Here is an 18841-nt window from a genome sequence, read left to right as displayed (position 1 = left end):
GAATGTATCAACATTTGAATTTAATTAAACAAGAAGCATAGTAGCACCAACAGGATCAACGTGATAGTGTTAGGTATGATTTCTCTTTTCCAATCTCAACGAGGAAGAGTAGTGGAGTTGGAAACGAGGAAGAGGGGGAACTAAAAAAAAATTAGTATTTTTATTTTGCATTGTCTGGATAGGATAAAATTTTTTTAATTATATTCTAATTGATCAAAGTAGAAAGCATAACCAATAAAAGAGAAATGTAATGAGAGATGACTAGGATTGAGATATATTAAAAAGAAATAAATTAGATATAATAAAATAGCATGCATAATTAAAAATAAATTCGCCACGCTCAGGCAGGGTCGGCTTTAGGCATAGGCCATTAAGGCATGTGTCTAGGGCTCCAATTTTTATTTGGGCCCATTATTTTTAATATATTAAATATATTTTTATGTATTTTTTAAGAGAATGGAAAAAAATAGGGCTCATGTGATAAAAGATTTATATGATTTCATTTTTGCTTATAAGCAAAGTTTTAGATTTCACTTGGATCTCATTATGGTTCCAATATATATATATATATATATATATATATATATATATATATATATATATATATATATTGATCCCGTCCGGAAGCTGAGTCAGATGGACCGTCGGGTGAGGTGGCGAGAATGTTGACCGAGTTGCGGAGTCCCGGAGGCAGAAGCCATCTTAGCACACCTCCCTCCGGGACACCGCGACTCGTCTTCAAAAGTCCTCTAATCAACGCTACCTGTAGCCAGCGACCGGATTCCCCCCGGTCCCTGGTACCCCGAGGCTCGAGGCGGATCCAACGAACATATGAGTAACATGCTAATAATATAATAATGAAATAAATGAGGGAGTGAGTACGGAGAACGTACCCTGGCCCAGGGTGGCGTCCTCGGATGGGATGTTGCTTGAGTTGTCGCGACCCTGAAAAGCAGGTGACTCGGAGCTGGATGTGGAGCTGGGTCTGGCGGCACGGAGCCGAATGCGACCTGGATCCGGAAGACGATACGCGGACTGGGAAGCGAGATCGGCATGTAGGCCGGGACACGAGATCGACACTAAGCCTGGACACGAGATCAGCAATCGGCAGGCAGACCGGGATAAGACACCGACACACAGGCCGGGATAAGACATTAGCACGTAGATCGGGATAGAATCTCGGCACACAGGCCGGGAAATAACAACAATAAGAACCCTAGATACAAAACATACATTCCAAAATACAACCACGACCCGAAGGCCGGACCACAACACATGGACGGGGCCAACGCATAGGTTGGAACACAGTGCACAAACCAGATCGGGGCGAAGGCTGGAACATAATAACGACATGGATCGGAGGGGCCTGCACTAACGAGGATGGTCCGAAGGACATCGGCAACCGAGGCGGATCCAACGAACATATGAGTAACAGGCTAATAATATAATAATGAAATAAATGAGGGAGTGAGTACGGAGAACGTACCCTGGCCCAGGGTGGCGTCCTCGGATGGGATGCTGCTTGAGTTGTCGCGACCCTGAAAAGCAGGTGACTCGGAGCTGGATGTGGAGCTGGGTCTGGCGGTACGGAGCCGAATGCGACCTGGATCCGGAAGACGATACGCGGACTGGGAAGCGAGATCGGCACGTAGGCCGGGACACGAGATCGACACTAAGCCGGGACACGAGATCGGCAATCGGCAGGCAGACCGGGATAAGACACCGACACACAGGCCGGGATAAGACATTAGCACGCAGATCGGGATAGAATCTCGGCACACAGGCCGGGAAATAACAACAATAAGAACCCTAGATACAAAACATACATTCCAAAATACAACCACGACCCGAAGGCCGGACCACAACACATGGACGGGGCCAACGCATAGGTTGGAACACAGTGCACAAACCAGATCGGGGCGAAGGCTGGAACATAATAACGACATGGATCGGAGGGGCCTGCACTAACGAGGATGGTCCGAAGGACATCGGCAACCACCGAAGACAGTATCACCCGGCTGTGGGTGGAATCGACCGCTTGTGAGCGGCGTCAACCATTGGTAAGCAACCTCAGCCGCTGAAGGCAGTGTCGTCCAGCAATAGCGCGAGGAGGAAGAAGGCGCATGGACTGTCGGCGAGTGTGGGAGAGAGGGAGGATAGGGGAGAGCGGAGACGACGTGAGAAGGACCTCGTTGGCGTGAGGCAAGCGACGGCTGGAGGCTATGGGTGCCGGCTGCTAGCGTCGCTGGCGGTAAGCACGAACGGGAGAGGAAGCGGCAACGTCAGAGGAGGAGGATGGCAGCGTCGCGAGGCTACTCTGTGGCGGCATCGCGGGGATGGGAGGAGGTTGTCGTCGCTGGCGTCGAGAGGAGGAAAGAGGAGTTGTCGTCAGCGTTGCGAGGAGGAAGAGGAAGAGAGGGCTTTGGTCGGCGTTCGAGGGTGGCGGCAAAGGAGAAGAGGCTGTGGTCACCGCGGCGGGTTGGTCCAGTGAGGGTGTCGCGAGGAGGAGGAGAGAAGAAGAGGTGGAGGTTCGCGGCCGACGCTGGCGCCTCGCGAGGAGGAGAGAAGAAGAGGTGGAGGCTAGCGGCCGACGCCGGTGTCGGCTAGGAACGTGAGAGGGATGAAGAAAATCCTTATCCCTTTTTCTCTTAAAGCCCTAACAGGCGAAAAGATCAAAATGTCCTCCCATCTCCACTTAATTACCCCTCTGACATATATATATATATATATATATATATATATATATATATATATATATATATATATATATATATATTTTATTACGTAGGCCCTATTTTTTCTATCTGTTAAAAAAATATATTTAATATATTAAAAATAATGGCCCCAATAAAGTGGAACCTAGACATGTTTTAATGGCTTATGCCTAAAACCGGTCCTGCCTGAGCGAGGTGGCTGCACAATGTCACTATGCGAGAGGCTGCGCAAAGTCATCCTACGCAAACACAGCCAGGTAGTGCCATTGCACAAGTGGCCGGGAGGGCCTCCCTGCGCGAGGCGGCTGTGCAGTGCCAGCAGCGACCAAGGAGGTGGACATTCAACAACATTGCAGTGCTGGTGATGACAAGTATGTGGACATGGCGCTAGTGGCTCGTGTGATTTAGGCGATTGAGGGTGAAAGAGGAAGGACTTCGCTTCCGTCCAATTTGACTGGATAAAAAAACATTTAAAAATTGATCCACGGCCGGATTCCATCTACTATTTTATAACAAATAAACAGAATCTATCAGTTCTTATTCCTTGTGAAATAAATAGTGAAAAAATTTCTGCACAGATGATTTTCTCCAGTTTTTTTAAACTGTCCTACCAAGTAAAGTGAGTATAAACCTAGCCGACATTGCATATGACAAATACAATTGGCATTGACAAATCAAAATGCAAACGCTAGAACTTCAAGAATTACACCATGGGAAGATTGCAGAAAAACTAACTTCGCTTGAATCCACAAAGGGATGAAGAGCATAAAAGGTAGCCCGGTGTATAAAATTCTCGCCAATATGACACTAGGAAAAGAATCAAATCACATTGAATCTATTATACATAATCTTATTCTGCGTTGTAAAAGGTTATTTTTACAACTTGAACTCATAACCTTAAGGTTATATGATAAGATCATATGATAACAACTTTATTGTTGAGTCAAAAACTCCCATAAGAGAATACCAAAAAATATATGCATAAACTATACTTTAAATTTACTCTATACGAACTAGGATAGAAAACCGTCTACCTTCAAAATTAATCAAGTCTGGACATCTAAATTATTAAAAAAATGCAAAGAAATGAAGAGCAATGCCTAAATCTTTTAGGCTTTATTTGCTTAAATAATCTGTACTCTTTTGCTCTCTCTCTTTTCTTCACAAGTTGGCGAGGTGTTTGCCCTTGAGTTCTGATGATTTATTACAACAGATTGCAAAATTAGGGTATCATCACCCCTTATAAATAGCACAAACTCAGGACAAAAACAATAAAAATTGAGCAAGAGCAACAGGGTGCCCCCATAATGATACAAGTCAGCGCAAAATACTCACGGTATCAAACAAGTTGGGCCGCATTATTTCCTCTAATCACAAGAGGGGGTTGGTCAATCATCGTGCTTTGTCTTCGAGGTTGCGAAACCGATGGTGAGATCCTCTTCAAATTTTTGCGACCTGCCGGAAACAAAAATAGATTCAAGGCCTTGTCGATCGGAAAAGGAAACATAAAGATTAAAAACAAGAAAGTGATATTGAATCTATTATTTACACTAGTCGTTAGAAAAGGTCACCCAGCTGATGCTTGATGACAGTGTAAGTGATCTTTTGGCCATCGGAACCGGCTACTCACTCCAGAGCCTGATACATTGACATGATAATAAAACACAAAGTAAATCTAAATCCATAAGATCTAACACATGTAGTTCCAAGTAACTCTTGCACTGGCAGTTGAGATTCGAAAGAAAAATAACAGACAAGCAAATGTAACAAAAAAGGATTCCGTTCTAATGAAGAGAAGCTTGTTCATGGCCCATACTAACAAAATCACAACAATAGGGTAGGAGCCTACCTGATTTGCCAACCTATTGAAATGAATAATGTTCGCGTCATGCAAACTCATTTGTAGAATGGACAGAACTTGTCATATCTGGTGAAGTTGTCGATTGGTCAACTTACAGTGAAAAAGAGAATCATGAAAAAGGTGCGAATACAACAAATGGCAAATACAACTTATGAAATAAATGCATTTTGTCGAGATAATCCTCACGCAGAAGTTTTGCAGTAATCTTTGTCTGTTTCAGCTAATGCATCTTTACTGATGAGCTGCAATATCAGTCGGAGCCACAAGAGATGGGGGAAACATTACTTTTCGGTATATGGAACATTACTTTTCGGTATATGCTCAAATTCCATAATCGTGTGAAGTTTCACATTTGCAGGTTGATATATGCAGAAATTACCCACACATTTTCATTAAGATCATCTTCTCTCTGTAATACTTCAGTAGCCTTGGTCCTAATCTCAATAAAATCTTGATCAAATTTCTCATAAAAAGACTCCAAGGCCTGAAACGCAAGTGAAATGACAATGTACATTACATTGGCCAGAGATACTATTAATCGAGTAATTTTGGCAAACCATAATGACAAGCAGCAAACCTTCGAGTACTTGGAATATGAAATAAGCCAATTTATGGATGGGAAATGCTTCCTCTGGGCGAGCTTCTTGTCTAGACCCCAAAAGACCTGCAAACACTATACAAAAAAGGGATTGACGATACTCGAAGGGCAAAAGGGTGCTCAATGTCACTGGAGAATATTAAAAATGCTATATTATTTACCTGAACAATACCAAGGGTAGCAAGTGACAAGATCTGAAAAATCACCTCCTGTCGGCCCAGACATTTCACCTTTCCAGCACGTTCGCAGAAGGAAACTAAACGTGCAGCAAGATAGGCAGGATAACCACTGTCTACTGGCATTTCAGCCTGAGAAAGAAGTCGATTAAGTGGAACATAAATGTTTGTTTAATATTTCTAGGAAATCTAAGATTGTAGATTGTTGAAAGTTTTCACTTAGATAAAGGACAGCTCGGCGCATGAAGCTCCCGTCTTGCGAAATCCTAAGGAAGGATTCATTGTACGCAGTCCTATCTTATTTTTTGTAAAAGGATGTTTCCAAAATTCAAACCGTGACCTTTTGGTCACAAAGCAAGGCTCCCCTTCAAAGTTTCCACTTAGATAATAGTTAGCGCAAGGTGTAAAGAGATAGACTATGCAAACCTAAGACCTTAAGGGTTAAGGAATAAAAGGAAAGATTACGGGGTCTACTAAACTCATATTTGTATACCTTAATATGATAAACTTCAGATAGTGCAAAAAAACAGATCCTAACTTGGCAAAAAGGTAGACGGCCTCTGTAAGACCAAGAAGACACATGTGTGAGCAAAATCTGATGTTTATCATGTTAAGAGCTTAATGTCAGAAATTTGAGAAAAGGCCATATATGAATGGTATAAAAACTCCCGTACATCTAATCTTGAATACCTTGACCTTGCTTCTATCCCAAAGGTTACAACCCATCAGTTAGCCAACAACCTTGTTGTAATATACGACAAAATTTGTCTATCATCTAGAGTCCACTTGAAAATTTTCAAACAAATCCAAGAAAGGTGCCAAAAATTTGAAGAGGTGGTTTCTAAGCTTAATTCTGCCCTGCGAAATCTAACTATTATTTATATAGAAAATAAACCTCTAACCAAGTAGGAAGTTAGAGAGCTTGTTGCAAAAATTGCAGAGCAACCAAAACTGGTGGAAAGGGAAGCCTTGAGGTTAACTAAAGACCTCAACAAAAAGATTGAGCGAGTGGAGAAACTCCTCCACAAGCTTGAACAGTGGACAACTTCATGAACAAAAGCTACACTATTACAAAAAGCACGCTCTCATACAAGCAAGCTGTCAAAGCCATAGAACAGATTGAGTCTCCTACTGTGGGATTCGCTAAACCAGGCGAATATCAAGGACCAACTTCAGGAAATTATGCTATAATTAAGCAAAATAAAACCCAAATTCAATTACTTGTGCAGACGCTGAAAGTCTCAGGGATATCCAGGCAGACCTCAAGACTATCCTAGAGCAAACTAGACAAGAAGTTCAAACTTCATCAATCCCTGACGAACTGATTTACAAGCTAAAGAACCTATCTTTGGGAACATATGAAAAACCCAAAGAAGGGGGCAATAAGAACGAATCCTCTTTTTAGATCACGAATATCTTTCTTTAATTCGTGATCGCACACTTGTCCATTAATATAGCACTACAGGCTTCTTTACAGGTCACAAATCTTTTGCTCATGATATTACAGTACCTACTTTATTGCTTTATTGCTTGATTGGACTGGAGATGGACTAGTGATGGGTCCACCACTTTCGCTTGTCTCCTAAAGCAAGAAATTTGCCATTCTTTGGACTGAGTCTTTTGTCAGGTTCTCGGCTGCTTCCAGCTGTTCATAAATCTATTTTGTAGTAGGGTACCAATCTCTCCAGTAACTATTCCTAGTGCTCCTACTTTTGCATTCTTGGAGTTTTGCAGCGTGGAGATTTCTGAGTTGTTGTATGGCAAAGACTGTCTTGTTCTGAGGCCTTCCTTTGGAGTTGTATAAGTTTCTCCGTGATGTCGTCATGTTCGGCGAGTGGTATTCCTTGTCGTATTCGTTGTCGTAGGTAGAGCAAGAGGCTTTTGTATCGCTCATCAAGCTTGTCAATGTTAATAATATATGAATCATTTGTTCACGGGTCTCCTTGTTGGGCTTCCTCTGTACTTCTTGCAATGCCACGGCTACTAGGCCCAGCTTGTCTAGTGTCTCATGTTCTAGCCATTCTGCAAGAATAAAAGAATTAATTAATCTTGAAAGGGCATTGGCAAGTTTGTTATCCTTTCCTTCAATATGTTCAAAACTAATGTTTATGCCCGTTCCAGTTATGTAGTCTGTGAAGGCTAGCCATCTGACTCGGGAGAGTTTATTTGTTGTAGATTTTTCAAAGAAACTGATGATTGCTTGGCAATCTATTCAAATGATTAACTCCCTTTTATCTAGGATGTAGATTTTGAGGGCTTCAAGGGAATTCATGTCAGCATAAATTTTTGTGTCTATTGTGGATTTTGGGGGATTATACTTGCCACTGGCATAGGCGCATGTTTTTTCCGAGCTTCTTGGGTCATGTTTTTGTAGTTACCATTTGCATATCCCGCCCCATCCCTCCATACAACCATCTACTTTAAGGAGGATAAAACATTCTTCTGGGGGTACTTCAAGATCCAGTAGGTTCTTAACAATACCCTTAATGTTTCTGACTAAGGCCCAGTCTTAGTCATTCGCCCACTTATTTCCTGTTGGGTGTATCTTTGCATATAGCGGGCTTAGCATTTTGCCCAGGTTAGGAATGCAGTTTCTTGCATAATTTAATAATCCTAACCAAGACCGCATCACTTTTGTAGATTATAATTCTTTTTCCTGGAAATCAACAATCTTTGAAATGATGTGGAGTTATAATTTTATACGTCTTTCTTCGAAAATATCCCCAAGGAATTCTATTTCTGTTACTGTCACCTTCATCTTTGTTGGACTTGGGACTAAAACATTTCTTCGACATATATTTAGCATAATTTTTAAGTGCTGTGAATATTCCTTTGAATTTTGAGAGAAAATCAGAATATCATCAATATATACCACAATGAAATCTTGGACTCTGAAACAGTTATCCATTTTTCTTTGGAAAATGACATGAGCATTTTTTTTAAACCAAATGGCATTACAAATCATTCATATAGACCGTCTGGGATCCAAAAAGCAGCCCATTCAATGGATTATGGGTGCATAGCTACTTGATGAAATCCACTTTTAAGGTCGAATTTAGAATAAATTTTGCTGTTGCTGACCTTCTTTAAGATGTTATTAATTCCGGGCAGGCTGTATTGATCCTTATGAGTGAGATCATTAACGCGCTTGTAATTGAAAACCATGCGCTCCTTGCCCTTAATTTCTCTGTTTGTTTTTGGATCTATATTTGTGCCAGAATTAACTATGATAGCGGTAGTTCTGTGACGACTTTTGTTTGGACGAATCACCCCAATATTTAATAATGCTTTGACATGTTTGGAAAAAGCCTCCTACTGTGGGGTTAAATGCTTAAGCGGTCGATCCTCAATAATAAAGTCTGGATTTTTGATATCCAGATGATACACTACTTGGTTCTTAGACCAATGTAAGAGAGGATTTTCACCAATAAAACCTTGTTCTTTGAGTGCTTCTAATATAGAGTGGAATTCTTCCTTGAACTCTAGCGATGATTTTCCCGTATAATGAACCATTTCCCGTATTTGGATATATTCTTCTTCAAGTTCTAGTTCTTCGATGGCTGCTGCAGATGTTACTGAGGGCAAGGTATTAATTATAGTAAGATTTTTATAAAAGGGTACAATATTACCCTCGATGCGTATTCCACCATGCATTGCTCTGATAAAACTGCAGCTTATAATTATTTGTATGTTGTCGCCCAAGATCATAGAGAAGCTATATGTGTAAGGGATTTTGAATATATTTTTCCTAATATACATTCTTCCTTGTTTTAGCTTTTGTCGATCAGTTTGTTGGGAATTTATACCACTGAATTGTATAATGAATGTGTTTTCCTCCAATGCCTCTTTAGGGATCGATTTTTGGTCAACACAGCACGTGATTGCTCCCGTGTCAAGAATAGCTTTGAGTCAGAACCTGGGAATACCAGAAATTTCTATTTCAATAGTTAAGTTGTAAAGCATGTTCTTTACTAACCTTGATCCCCTAACTTCTTGAGCGGCAGTTATTCTGCTGGTGGTTTCTTCATATAACATACTAACAACTTCGTCACTAGTGCCATCTTCAATCTCTAATGGCATTTTTCCCTTTTCCATAGACATTAAGTCTTCCGCTAAGTGTTTCTCTAGCAGGAGCTCCTCATACAGTGTTTTGTAATATTTTGTTTCCTTTTGTAGTCGTTTTATTTCTCCCCGACACCATGTAATATACTACTATTGCTCTTGTATGAGGTTTTGAGGGAAGAAAGGTGCTGGTGCAGTCGATGCTACTGGAACTTCTTTGTTAAAATAATAAGGGTCACATAGGTTACATACCGTGATAAGACATTCAGGCCAGTGAAGCCTTACCCTTTTTACCGTGGCTCTCTTGCAGCAGGTGCAGTTAGTCGGCTGGGAGAGGGTAGATTGGCTCATTTGAGTTCTAATTATGTAAGTAATTCAGTTGTTCTTCTGTTATACCTTCTATCCACCTGCCCTAACATGAACATAGATTCAGTTAAATTTAAGATTTGGATTGACCTGTGTAATTCTTCGAGGTTGTCTTCTCCTTCTTAGATGCTAAATATGACGTCACTTTGAGCTTCTCCTTCTTGGACAGACATAATGTCGCAGTCATCCGGGATTTCTAGCTGCTCAAATACAGCTACCCTTTTTATGTTTCTTTTGTCATTAGGGCATTTCCTGGCAAAATGACCTTCTTGCCCATAAAGGTAACATTTGTATTTCTTGTCTCTAAGCAAGTGTTTTCTCTTTTCTATTTTATCATGTGAATCATGGGGTTTACCTTTGTATGTTCGGCTTCTTCGAACCTCGTATTTTCGCTGTTCCTATCCTCGATAGTACCCTGGAATGAGTATTTGGCTACAGAATGATAGATTCTTCAAAGATCTTTTGAAGACTGCTTCTTTGCATTCCTGTTCAAGAAATTTGTAAGCAAATAATATTCTTGGAAATACTCCAATGGTTAGACCTGGATATTTTTCGTCAAAAGATGCTTTAATTCTGGTGCCTAAGTCACTCGGCATTTTAAACCAAAATTTTTCTGAGAGTTCAGTCCCGGTATATAGCCTTCTAGTTTTTAATGCTAACCTCATGTAATCGTTCATATATTTGACAATGTTTTTAACATTGTCGTAGGAGAGTTTTTCTAAGTCTCTGTATGTAGCATCCTGAATAGCAGTTGATCCCTGTGTAGGGTCTTTGGAGGAAAATACCCACCTCATTTGTGAGAGAATGTTCTGTGTTCCTTCTTGTCCATCTGCAATATTAATCAAGACATCATACTCATTTGGGTATGTCATCCTCCATTGGATCCATGCCAGCTTTTCTATTTCACCAAGTAAATTTTCCATATACTCTGCTTTGTCCCTTGAGTGGGTAAAACCTTGACTTGCAACATGATTCTTAGTGATAGATTCCCATATAGAGAATACATCATGGAATAGTCCCAAATTTTCTGGGATAACAAAAATAGCTCCTCCCTGCTGTTATGCTGAAGGAAGAGTCCACATTTCATCATTGGATTATCGCTTAAACCTTATGTTGGTGGCTTGCCTTTGTTCCGTAATAGGTCTGGATGGGCCTTGTTCAGTTCGGGTTGCTGGTGGGTATCCAGGTGACTCCATCATTACTTCTTGCGGTGGATTATATGGAGAGGTTACTACCGCGCTTGTTGTGGAATAAACTTGTTGTCTATCTCCCATTAGTCTTCTAAGGCTTGGATATTCCATTTCTATATTAAGGCCCCCTTCTGTATCAAGGCCTACGGCTACAGCAAGAAGTTCATCCCCACCACCTTCCGGAGCGAACGGGTTGAGCCATTCATGATCATTATAGTCGTCCCACAATGGTTGGTTGTTAGAAGATGCACATCCTTGAAGAGTATAGTCTGCCAAGTATTGTATGTAGTCAAGGAAGTCCTCATTTTCGATTCCATTTATAGAGGGTTCAATGGAATGGGGTACAGAGACCCATGGGCTTGTAGTCCCTGCATGGTCCTCATACAAATGTTCCTGAAAACGAGTGTCTTCAAAAATGAATGCTACGATTATATGTCGTTCTTGTGGAAGTAGCTTGGCTATTACTGAAGGAGATATATTTCCTTTTGAAGTCGAACCAAAACCACTGCCTCCTCGAGGTGTTTCTGATAAGCTCTTAGTTTCAAGTATTTCAGGCATAATGATTTTTTAAAGATAATTTGAGCAATATAGTCCCCTTGTCGGACCTGATATTCAAGATTAGAGTGATTGAATAATAGAATAAAAATTTCACCTTGATAATCAGAGTCTCCTATGTCAAGACCGTGGTTCCAGGCAATTCCCAATCTAGTTGCAATTCGATCGTACGATCTGAAAGGAATTTCCATTCGAAGGCCTGTTGAAATTAATTTCCTATCTCGAGGTGGGATTAGGACGTCCTCATTGGCTGCTAAGTCAAATCCTGCAGCTCCAAATGATTTTTGTTTAGGTAAAATGGCATTCGAAGAGAGTCGTGTTACTAGAATAGTTGGTGGTGCGTCACCAAGTGATCCTGAGAGGAATCCGTCATCCAAATCGATTTCTGGTTGTATTTTTCCTTTAGCTTCTTCCATGTAGCCAATCTCTCGATAATAATTTCAGAGAATACCTACTGAAAATTATTAGGGAGGTGTGGTAATGAGTCCTTTGTTGAATTTGCAGACCAGGGTGATAATCTTCTTCAGGATAGTCCCTATACACAAATACCCCTGGTGTTTTTTCTATGAGAACTGCAAGAGTATGGAAAGATTCCTCATCGCTCTGGATTTCCTCATCCTTTTCATTATAGCATATTGCTCTAGGAGTTGTTGACATTTGATAATTATTGAAACTTAAGGATATGCGTCCATCCATTAGGTTTCTTGTGTTCAGTTCTGATGGTTGCATTGGCATTACGACTTGCGTTGGCCTGAGGGTCCAGTTTAATCCTTGTAAGTGGGGCGTAGGATATTGTCGTCCCGGGAGAGCCCTTACTCTATGGCTTGTGAGGTATTCTACGAGTCCCTGTACCTCATAAGCAAAATCAACATTAGGTGTATTAGATAATCTTCCTACCATGCCTCGTGTAATTAGGAGATGAGCCTCACCGCCTTGTCATTGGTAATATCCTCTTGTGAGAATAGATACCTGGATGTTTCTGTAGAAATCCCCAATTGTAAGCATAATATGTAGAATTATATAAACTAGTTGGCTTCCTTGGGTGAGATCTACTTCCATTGTGGCAAGAATAGCTTGATCTCCTATCCAGCGATTATCCCTGAATACAATCAGAGCTATTGTCCCTTCCTCTTGTCTATGTAGAATTTGTATACGTACCTGCAAAACACCAAGGTGTATATATTGCATTTGGCTCCTTTACAATTGATTAAAACTATCTTCTTGAATAAATATACGATCTTGTTGGTTGTCAGCTGTAACCATAAGTGGCTTTTCTGATCTATGGACATACACCCGATGATGAGCATCATCTCTTCGTGAATGGTATAATACTTCGGCTGGCACTATGGCCGCCCTTTCTTGCATAGACAACCTCAACTGAGCTTGAGGGTCTATTTGCTATTCCAGGGTGTATACTGATGTGGTTCTTCCAGTTAATCTTCTTCCAATCCTTCTTGTGACTTGCCGGGTATTGTGAATTTTTCTTTGGTTCCATCTGTACTCCCTGATTTGATCATCAAACAGGGGCGTTATAGTTGTTGTTGAGGGTTGCTCGGTGACTGTGCTTGTCATTTAGTTTTTGATCTTGGCTTGCTCTTCTCGGAGGATTTTGTAGGGGTCGCGGAAAATACGTAGTTGCTCCCTTCCTTCTTTGGTTTTTCAGATGTTCCCAAAGATAGGTTCTTTAGCTTGTCAATCAGTTCGTCAGGGATGGATGAAGTTTGAACTTCTTGTCTAGTTTGCTCTAGGATAGTCTTGAGGTCTGCCTGGATATCCCTGATATACTTTCAGCAATCTGCACAAGTAATTGAATTTAAGTATTATTTTGTTTAATTATAGCAGAATTTCCTGAAGTTGGTCCCTGATATTCGCCTGGTTCATATTCTGAAGAAGTTTCCTTCAAGGCTGTAGAATAGAGTCAATGGCAGTTACCAAATCCTTTAACAATTTTGTTATGATGAAGTAAAAATTACCAGTCGTCCTGAAATCTCACACAAGGCTTCTGCCCATCGCGAAGTGGAATTGGCCATCATACTAACATTGTAGCCCATATCTTGGAAATATTCTGCTATTGTGATACCTGAGGAATTCCAAGTTGGTATATATAATCAACTTTAGGTTCATTGGTGACAAAGCATAAACATGGTAGAGAAAACACAAAATATAAATATAAATATATATATATATAGAAAATCTTTTGAAGGTGTCTAACTTATGTGACACATAAGAATAACATGAAGTTAACTACAATTATGGACAAGCATAAAAATGACTTCTTTAACTGAGTTTGAATTTACTCAGGAAGTACCTGCAGGTACCCTACTAATAATTGAGTTCAAGTATATACCTGTATTAATGGAAGCCCCACGAGCAGCCACAGCCATGTTAGAAGTGTTTGCCACAAGTGTCATCCTCTTCATCAATGACTCCTCGCGACCATCTGGTAATGTCATATTCAGTTGTGGGAAATCCATAAGCACCTGGATATTGTTGTATGTGAAGAATGGTAATATATGAATTATGAGTATAATGCAAGGAAACGGATGACAAACCTCAGCCATTTCATTCCCTCTCTCCACAGCCAACATAAACCACTGTGTCAGAATTAGAGTACTGCAGAAATTGACAAGTGTAAGATGAAAACTATATATAAGGACAAGTAGAGAAACTATGCTTTCAGTAATTACCTTTGAGAGTGCCTGGCTGATGACTGTTTTTCCACAACCAAAGGCTCCAGGGTATATCACAGGTACCTCCAAGAACAGAAGGAAAGAGAGCATCAAGTACAAGCGGAAAGAAACACACAATTTAGCATGCTAGAGACAAGAAAAGGCAGAAGAATCCTGTTGTGAATTTTGAAAAATTAATATCACAATATCTAGAAGCCTAACCTAATTCCAAACGGCAAAAAAAAAGTTCCTCGTGGATTTAAACTCTAGCTGACCAGTTAGCAGAGGTGTATCAGCAGCAAGCTTTGCTGCAACTGGCCAAGTCTGCAAAAAGAGAAAGGTCAGACAATTTTCTAGTGATTCTGCTAGCCAGAAAATGGAGACAAACTAAACATCCAAGTTATTCAAACCTGAAGCATAGTAGTTCAGGTTACTAGTAGTTCAAGGTACCAACTTCCTGGGTGCAAATTCCCACAGTGTATCTTTGTCCAGAACAGGGACCGAAACACCACGGGGGATAGACATCACCAGATTTTATAGCAATAGTTTTCAGCGGTCTCTGTAATCAGTAACACAAAGTATGGCATTAGAAAAAGCAACGTCAGCAGTATGCTGATAGGGCTCGATAAATTTCACAAGGTTGCCAATAACATGTTTCTTTTGAATGTACATTTGCATCCCGCACTGAAAATAGAATAGGAACAGATAAATTTTTCCCACAAATTTGAAAAATGAAAAAAAAAATAATGTTATTGCTGAAACACAGTGACACACAATTAATACTATATTGAGCCACAAATTGCAGTTAAGACATGTTTAGATGCATAGATAAGGAATGAAATTGCACAAGCAACAATGAAAATATATTATTAATCAACAGAACCTGAATTCCATCAAAAATGTTCCCCAAGATTCCGGTCCTAACACTACTGAGAGAGGCTGCAAGATACAATGATACACAAGTAAGAATAAACAATATTTGTATGCACTCATAGTTGGTAAAAGCCACCTTCCGAGTACGCAACACAGGGTCATTGACCATCAAACCTGCAGTTTCATCCTAAACTGGAATTCAAAATCAATGAGTTAATTCTTTCTCTTCAATGCAAAGAAACAGAAGATGATCACAAAGAAGCAACAAAAAGAATGAGACTTCTGAATCATTACCTTGGATTGTAGCAGAATCACCGTCCAAGCGAATAATCTCACCAATAAGGTTATCATTGTTGGGGCAATTTCCCTAGGTCAAGTTTGACCAGTTTGACTAAGTTTGAGTTAAGTCAAGCTTGAGTCGGGATTTGAGTTTTGATGTTTGACAATATAAGGAGATTGCTGGAGCAATTGTCCAATTATGGAGATGGTCAAAAGGTTGACCAAGTTGATGAGAATACAAGTCAAGTAGGTCAAGGTTGATAGGAGATTTGACTGGAAAAGTCCTAACTGGATATTAGGCATTAGGAAAGTCTTAGTGAGGAGCTAGGCAGCAAAAAGTCCTAGTGAGGAACCAGGCAAGTGGAAAGTCCTGCTGAGGAGCCAATCAATTGGGAAGTCCTGATGAGAAGCCAGGCAACGGAAAGTCCAAGTGTGATCTTGACAAAGGTTGTAAGTCCAAGCATGTGATCTTTGCAAGGTAAGTCCTAGTGTGGCTTAGCAAAGAGAACTCGATAACTAGTATGAGGCCGAAGGAAGTTCTTGAAGGCAAGGCATGAAGGATGGGGAGATATCCGAGGGAAGCAAGGCTGATGGAGGAGGCTAGAAGGCTAGTTCGAGGTTGGTCGAGTGTAGTGGTATAATCCGACAACTAGGATGAGGCCGAAGGAAGCTCCTGAAGGATGAGAGATATCTAAGGGACGCAAGGCTGATGGAGGAGGCTAGAAGGCTAGTTCGAGGTTGGTCGGGTATGGCCAGAGGCTAGACATGATGTACCAACAGGTCATGAATTGACCGGATGTTGGTTTTAGGGGGCTTTGGACTTGATTGGGCAAGTCCACAGGAGCTGGATCGATCAACCGATCGATTGGCTCATGCCCAATCGATCGGTTGATTGATTGGGAGAGCACCCGCCACAAAGGGTTCTCCCAATCGATCCATGGATCGATTGGGAGCCTTTGCCGATCGCACAGAAAGCCTCCCAATCGATCGGCCGATCGATTGGGAGCCTCCAATCGATCGGTTGATCGATTGGGAGGTTGGATTTTTGTGCGATATCTCTGGAAATCGCACGAAACACAGTGAATCAATTGGGCAATCGATTTAGGGGATTTACAGAGAGCACAGAGGTACTCTGGATCAATCGGCCGATCGGTCCAAAGTCTCCCCAATCGATTGAGAGCAATCCAATCGATTGAGATTTGACCGTTGGCGCGGATAAAGGCATTGGCATGCAATTTCTTCGGTAGAATTGCATTCCTTTCTACACGAGCTTGCAAGGGCGATTTCCACAGCTTCTCCACAGCTCTCCCCGCCAGTCTTGAAGATTCTTGGAGGCACGTCCAAGTCAAGAGGCGAGTTACGAACAAGAAGAAGAAGAAGCTAGGGTTTTATTGTATAAAATCTTGTAAGAGTTATTTGTATTTGGCTTCCTTCTTGTTTATTGTTGTATTGTGAGTTTGTAAGGCTTCTCCGTCTTCGGTAGTTACCGTAAAGGAGGGTTTTCATAGTGGAGGGTGTGTGAATGTGTGGATCCTTGGACTAGTCACCTCTTCTTGAGATGGATACCAAGTAAATCTACGTGTTAGCGTTGTAGTTTGTTGTTTCTTGTATTTTCCGCTGCACATCATCACAAGAAGCAAACAACGACAAGCACGAGATCACGACGAGCTATTCACCCCCCTATAGCGAGCATATCGGTCCTAACAATTGGTATCAGAGCGAGGTCGTTCTTCTACGAACTAACCGCCAAGAGAGCAAGAAACTAGAGGAAGAAGAAGATGGAGAGTGAAGGACCTCTCGGATGGGACATCCGGATTCCACCTCCATACGACAAAGAGGACTTCAATTTTTGGAGGAACCGATTGGAGACTTGGTTCCAAATGGATTGGAACCAATGGATGGTCTCGGAGGACCCATTTGAAGCTCCAACGGATAAGAAGGGGAAGCGCCTCCGACCTCGACATTGGACCGAGGAACAACGGGAACAAGCGGAGGCCGATAAGGAGGTAACTAAAATTTTGCTAAATTTATTACCTTCTAATATCATTGTGAGTGTAGGTGAATTCACAAGTGCAAGTGATCTTTGGAAAAGATCATTACTTATCATGAGACCCTACACAACTCCAAGGAGTGGAGGAGCCCAATGAGAAGGGCTCATTGGTCCAAAAAAAGAAGGACCAATCGGATGTTGACACGAGTGCAACATTCGAGGAAGAAATAGAAGAGAAGGAGAAGGAAGATGAGGAGAGATCATCCACATCTTCAAGAGAGGAAGAGGTGGAAGCATCCACATCCTCACGAATTGAAGAGGTGGAAGCACTCACACCCTCAAGAGGAGAAGAAGAAGATGATGCTACCTCCACAATTCAAGCTACATCAAATAGAGAATCAAGCATCATCTCTACAAGCAAAGGTATAGAAACTTCAATTGTAAATAACAAAAATCATATCATTTGCTTTGAGTATAGGGAGCATAGGCACTGCAAGAGCAAGTGCCCCAAGTTGGCCAAGAAGAAAAGCCAAGTAGTACCCAAGGGCAAGGAGAAGCCCAAGGAGACAATCCCCACAATAAAGAAGAGCAAGGAACACATTGTGTGTTTCTTGTATAATCAAAATGGACATTATCGAAGTCAAGGTCAAAGGAGGAAGCACAAGTCTAGGGGGAGCTTCCAAGGTAAAAACCAAGGTATCATTTAATGAACTTATTCCTTTGACACATGATAAAAAGTATGCTAGAAATAACTTTTATCATTTTTATGCTAATTATCATGAGAATAGGAGGCATGATGGCTTTAAGGATAAATATATTTCTCCTCATGCTAGAACTACCATACCTAAGGTTAGGAAGGTAGATAACAATTTAAGCAATAACTCTAAGGATTTTAGATACATGCCTAAATATAGAAATGCTCATAGGGGTCCAGAAAAATCCAAACCTATGGATTTAATGATGGAAAACCAAGTCTTGAGGTCAAGACTTGATAGCTTAGAGAGGACTCTAGCAAGAATGGAAAATATACTTAAGGGTCAAAATGAGCAAACTCTAGGGAGAGCTAGACAAGAGACATCCAATGACTATAGAGGTTTGAGATACAAACCTAAAGCCAAGAAGAATGTGACTTCCTTTCATAGAGTTCCATATAGCTATGAGACCAACCCTAGGTTTAGAGGTCAAGTCAAAGATACTAGAGAAGGAATCCCTAAAAGTACTTTTGGCAAGACCAATGTGACTAAGACTTTCAAGAAGTCTAACAAAGTCACAAAGAAAGTCACAAGGGAGGTCATTCCTGGAGTTGACCTAGTAAAGGTGACTAAGGCTCCAAAAAGGCCAAATAAAGTCATAAAGAAGGTTACAAGGGAAGTTAGCCCTAGAAGTGACATAGTGGAAGTGACCAAGGCTTCTAAGAAGCCAAGAAAGGCCCTTAGGAAGGTATCTAGGGAAGTTATCCTTAGTGAGTACCTAGAGCATCCAAGGAGCACCAATAGGTATTGGGTTCC

The 18841-nt window shown here is 41.1% G+C and overlaps 1 pseudogene; it reads right to left on the bottom strand.

Moving 5' to 3' along the window:
* Nucleotides 1-3801: 3801 nt before the first annotated feature.
* On the bottom strand, nucleotides 3802-16568 carry LOC122022912 (annotated as a pseudogene).
* Nucleotides 16569-18841: the final 2273 nt, after the last annotated feature.

The sequence above is a fragment of the Zingiber officinale genome, chromosome 9B (assembly GCF_018446385.1).
Source record: "Zingiber officinale cultivar Zhangliang chromosome 9B, Zo_v1.1, whole genome shotgun sequence".
Taxonomy (NCBI): Eukaryota; Viridiplantae; Streptophyta; class Magnoliopsida; order Zingiberales; family Zingiberaceae; genus Zingiber; species Zingiber officinale.
The sequence above is the reverse complement of the archived record's forward strand: the minus strand, read 5'-3'. Positions and strand labels throughout refer to the sequence as shown.